The sequence below is a fragment of the Siphateles boraxobius genome, unplaced genomic scaffold, assembly GCF_051911475.1.
Source record: "Siphateles boraxobius isolate OS27281-9 unplaced genomic scaffold, OSU_SipBor_1 26, whole genome shotgun sequence".
Lineage (NCBI taxonomy): Eukaryota > Metazoa > Chordata > Actinopteri > Cypriniformes > Leuciscidae > Siphateles > Siphateles boraxobius.
In genome coordinates, this window is record NW_027508876.1 from 7,214,664 (window position 1) to 7,219,874 (window position 5,211).

Genomic DNA, 5,211 nt, shown 5'->3' on the forward strand with positions numbered 1-5,211 from the left:
ACGTTGGGTTCACTTTATCTAACACATTCAGCCAAAGTGGGTCAGCAATATTTAAGCAACAAACCAGGAACAGTCCCACATTGGTTTACATTTAGTAAGAAACCTTATAATTTAGAAAATAAAATCTTGTTTCAGAGGGTTTTCTACCTTTAACCATTAGAGTTGCCCACCAGTGTCATATTGCATCAACCAAAGCCATTTTATCATTTAGAGAAATCGTGTCGATTTGAAGACCATTGTCATGCTCAAAAATTGAAACCCATTGAGCACAGTACTTAAACTGCCCACTTTACCAGATAGCCCACTTTACCTGCATTCACCCTAAATATATTTTTAAGAGTGGAGCTATTTACTACTGGAAGCTATGGCCAAAAAGTCTCTGAAAAGACCAAAACAAAAACATGAATTGTTGAATGCCAGGACCTTTTAAAAGCATTGAAAGTGTTTGTTATGGCAATAACTCTAGGGATATACTTTCAAGGTATTAAGTTTCACTTTAATGTAGGACACAGACAAAGATTACACAAGGAAAATCATGATTATCCTATTTGAATATGCTTTTCCACCATATCCAACTCAGTGCCGTCCTCCACAGCTTTTCTTGGGGGGCAGTTCAGTCTTCTGCCACAGACTTGGACTAGTAATACCAATCACGCCTAGGGCAATTATCTGTCCAGAATTCCCATTCAGTTCACTCTGCTCATCTGACCCCATTCCCAGATCATCCTCCTTCTCATGAACCACCACCGAACGTCCCAGAATGGAATGAGCCCCGAAGAGCTTGGCCTCTGGGAGACTTAGGAACTGCCTTATAACTCCTTGCTCAGAAGCAAAGTTGCCCAGGTCTCCAGGATGATGAGGGTGGTCAACACCATTGGGATTGTAATGAGGACCAACAGTGTTGCTGCCTTGACTGAGGTCTCCATACCGATGGATGTCAATGGCACGCTTTTGATGATCGATGGCAGGCAAACCACGGAGGTTGATTTTCACTTCTAAAACTCCATAGGGGAAGAGCTGCTTGAAGAGGATTTGCCCATAGATTTTCGGCTGGTAAGGTGGTAAATTGGGGCTGGGAGTTATTTCACAAGTGGCATAAATTGTGTTGTCGAACTCCACGACTTCCGGCTGTGGAGCAACGGCAATTCGAACAAACTGGATTTTTAGAGAACTCTCCTCCTTGTGTATGCAGCACCAGCAATATCAAAGGGATTTGTAGGATGATTTTCTCCATGTTGATCTTTAAAGCCTACAATGAAGAGTGGATTCAGTGAAATCATGCCGTTTAAGAACGTATTATTTTTGATAGAATAAAGTTTAAAGCTTTGTTCCAGGGAGCTTTGAGAGCTGAAGTTGCATTAAGTAAAATAGCACAACCAGATTAGTTTGCAAGGGAAAATCATATAAAAGCAATTGTATATTTTTGAATTGTCATGTACCCTTGTGAAAAACTGTGCTTATTTGTATTGAACGTGTACTTGCACTTAAAATCTTGAAAGTATATTAAAACTGTAGGTCTACTTGCAGATAATTTAACACTGATGAATTTATAACAAACCACTTAAGTGTACATCCCATACCTTACATTAGTGCATATGATGGCCACCAGGGGGCTTATACATTAACAAGCCAATGACACACAGGTGGATGTAATCACACTATAATGAGTCCAGGCAAAGGTTTATGGAAATGGAAAAGGACTAGAGCCCTCTGGTGGCTTTCGTAGGTCTCTGGCTGGCAGTCGTGACTGCTTTTGAAAAGGGAACTTTAAAATAAAACTTTTAGCTTGACATTATTGCAAAGTACATTGTTTTAATAATCTTTTTGTTGTGCTTTAAAGAAGTAGACTCATTTTGATGTGTTGACTAACATGGTACATCATTATAATTTGAGCTGCCATATGTTATTCAATATTAAATATAAAGTTACACAGAAATTATATTGAAGTATATTTTAATTGACCATAAATGCCCAGTAAATTCAGTAACCATATTTCAAAGACATAACAAGTAATTATGAAATTACATATAAAGATGTGCTTGGGTAAAACAAATGACTTTTTCAGGTAACTGCATTTAAACTATAATCCATTTTCATTTAATTGCATAGGCCTACACATGCAATTAAGTCTGAAAACACTACATTCTTGCACTTATGTATATTTTAAAGTTTTATTTCCATAAAAGCATGCTAAATTTTACTTTTTCACTAGGGCAGGTAAAATAAAAGACAAAATATTCATACATTTGATTAAACTAACTTTTTTTTAGTTGTACTAAGTCAAGTCAATATTTGGAAGAACGGAGAGAGAAAAAAACTTACACCAAAAAGGTACATAACCGTATAGCTGAAAAGTTGTCCTTAAAATTTTCCACAAAAAGCCACAAAAATACTCCAACACTTATAGGGTTAGTTCACCCAAAAATGAAAATGATGTAATTAATGACTCACCCTCATGTCGCTCCAAGCCCGTAAGACCTCCGTTCATCTTCAGAACACAGTTTAAGATATTTTATATTTAGTCCGAGAGCTTTCTGTCCCTCCATTGAAAATGTATGGACGGTATACTGTCCTTGTCCAGAAAGGAAATAAAGACATCATCAAAGTAGTCCATGTGTCATCAGTGGGTTAGTTAGAATGTTTTGAAGCATCGGAAATACATTTTGGTCCAAAAACAACAAAAACTACGACTTTATTCAGCATTGTATTGTCCTCCGGTTCTGTTGGGGATCCGCGTTCAGTGACGCTGCTGACGTAAGACGCTGCTGACGTGTGTCTGGTGCGCCTGAGCTTCATTTACAGTCTGAGGGAGACGCACGCTGGAAACAAAACAATCTTCACAAACATGTCTAAGGATTTCCACACAGAGGAAGACTTGCATTTTTTTGCCCAGCCATATTTATTTGAACCCGAATACACGGACGCACCAGATACACGTCTGCAGCATCTTACGTCATCAGCGTCACTGCGGACTCGTGAACGCGGATCCCCAACAGAACCGGAAGACAATACAATGCTGAATAAAGTCGTAGTTTTGGTTATTTTTGGACCAAAATGTATTTCCGATGCTTCAAAACATTCTAACTAACCCACTGATGTCACATGGACTACTTTGATGATGTCTTTATTTCCTTTCTGGACAAGGAAAGTATACCGTTCATACATTTTCAATGGAGGGACAGAAAGTGTCACAAGTTACAAAAGAAGCGGAAAAAATGTCGAGCTGGAAATGTGTTCCCCCCGGAACAATATCAGTAAAACACCGAGCCGGTTCCGCTGGTTGTTGGTTTCCATGACAGCGGCGACTGATGAGGAAAACTGTATCAGGTGCGGGCGATTGGTGTGAGGATCGGCGATAAGGCTACAGGGCCGAATGAAGCAGTTAAAAGGAAAAGGAAGAGGAGATTGGGGGTGGTACTCCCCCGGAGAAATCGTTCTTTGGCAGTAGCTGGAATTCGTTGGGATCTTTTGAGAGGGCTGTGAGAATTCGGCTGGATTACGGGTGCAACGGTGACTTATGTGAATACAAGCTGGAAGCGTGAACTGGATGAGAAGTTGGAGAATTGTGGAGATACAGTTAAGACTGGAGAGCGCCATCATTCCTGAGAGGAAGTTAAGTAATGAAATATTGGATTTGTGTGAATGCATGCTTTGCACTGAGTTGAATAAGCAATTGTGAAGTGTATTGATTACGAGTATAACTGCCACTTAAGAGTGCGAACTGAGTCATCATTAAAATCCTGATATCTTCATCTGAGTGTGAGAGAGTATTGAAGACGCTGTTTTCCATGCTGTGAGAAGTCATCTGCATCTCTTCATCTCCTGAGTGCTGCTTCAACGTAACATTGGAAGGATTGATTATTGGGTGAGTGCTGGCCTTATTGCACTGAGAGTGAGAGTGGATATGCAGTGCCCGAATTGAAGTGTCACACAGTATTGGATTTGATGTGAAGTTGCAGTGTGTGAATGTATAAGTATATTTAACTGCCAGTATTCTTCAGTTTATATTCTTGCCCAGTGTTTGCTGAACAAAGCCTCCGTGTTGAATGTGCATGCCACGCTCGGGCTATAAATCCCCGCCTCGATACTGAAGAGAAGTGTGCTTGCCCCATATAACTTGTTCTGTCTATTTAAATAGAAGATTCCCCTGTTACTGTCTTCTTGGGGGATGCCCGTCTGAAGGAGGGATCCACCCTTGTCTCAGCACCGTCCGTTTGGAGTCACCAAGCCGTAAGCCCGATTCTCCATCCTACAGAGCGTGCCTGCACCTGTATAAATTACTCTGTCTGTTCAACTAGATGGTTCTTCTGCTACTGTTTTCTTGTGTGATGCCTGTTTGAAGGAAGGACACACCCTGGTCTCAGCGCTGTCTGCTTGGAGCCACACAGTCTAGCCGTAAGCCCGATTCTCCATCCTGCAGAGCGTGCCTGCACCTGTATAAATTGCTCTGTCTGTTCCACTAGATGGTTCTTCTGCTACTGTTTTCTTGTGTGATGCCTGTTTGAAGGAAGGGCGCACCCTGGCCTCAGCGCTGTCTGCTTGGAGCCACACAGTCTAGCCGTAAGCCCGATCCTCCATCCTACAGAGGCGTGTGTTTGCACCTGTATAAATTACTCTGTCTGTTTTAAATAGATGATTTCCCTGTTGCTGCCTTCTCGTGTGATGCCTGACTGAAGCAGAGGCCTGCCCTGGCCACATTGTGTCAGTACAGCCATCCGCCCCAGCCGTAAGTCCTTGCCCTATTGTAAAGGGAAGTGAGTGTGTATTTAAGAAACTGTCTCTCTCTTGGAATAGAGGATACCTCGGCTAATGACTGAACCCCGCCGAAGGAGAAAGAGACACGAGGGACCCCGCACCTGCTGTCCAGCGACGACACGGGAGTGCGCCCTGCCCTGAGGAGATATACGTATCCATCTACCCACCTGTCCTCCAGTGAGGCTTCTCCTCCCTGGTTGTCTTTTGGAGAGGTATACGTACCTGCCACTCACTTGTCCGGTGGAAGAGTCCCCTCCTAGTCTTCAGTCCCGGCCCAGGCCTGTCCGGACATCTGTCCGCCTGTATCACGCCCAAGAAGGTTGACTTACCAAGATACTTACCTGCTTGTTGGAACGGCGGTCGAATCTCTCCTCCTCGGTGGTTGCCGGTGGCACGGATCGGTGTGGCGAACCCCTCGCTTCCCAGGGTCCAAAAGCGGGCCCCCTTTCCTAAGAA

General features: G+C 42.8%; 1 long non-coding RNA gene and 1 pseudogene across 2 annotated transcripts; one reads left to right on the plus strand and one right to left on the minus strand.

Annotated features, from left to right (window-relative positions):
- Positions 1-474: 474 nt before the first annotated feature.
- Positions 475-2,368, minus strand: LOC143751637 (extracellular superoxide dismutase [Cu-Zn]-like; annotated as a pseudogene). The gene is made up of 2 exons (XR_013207281.1): positions 2,341-2,368; positions 475-1,249 (listed from the first exon to the last, which is right to left on the minus strand). The product of XR_013207281.1 is annotated as an extracellular superoxide dismutase [Cu-Zn]-like (transcript).
- A 2,124-nt stretch (positions 2,369-4,492) lies between these two features.
- Positions 4,493-4,914, plus strand: LOC143751456 (uncharacterized). Its single transcript, XR_013207227.1, has 3 exons — positions 4,493-4,560; positions 4,633-4,701; positions 4,795-4,914. It is a non-coding gene; the product is annotated as an uncharacterized LOC143751456 (long non-coding RNA).
- Positions 4,915-5,211: the final 297 nt, after the last annotated feature.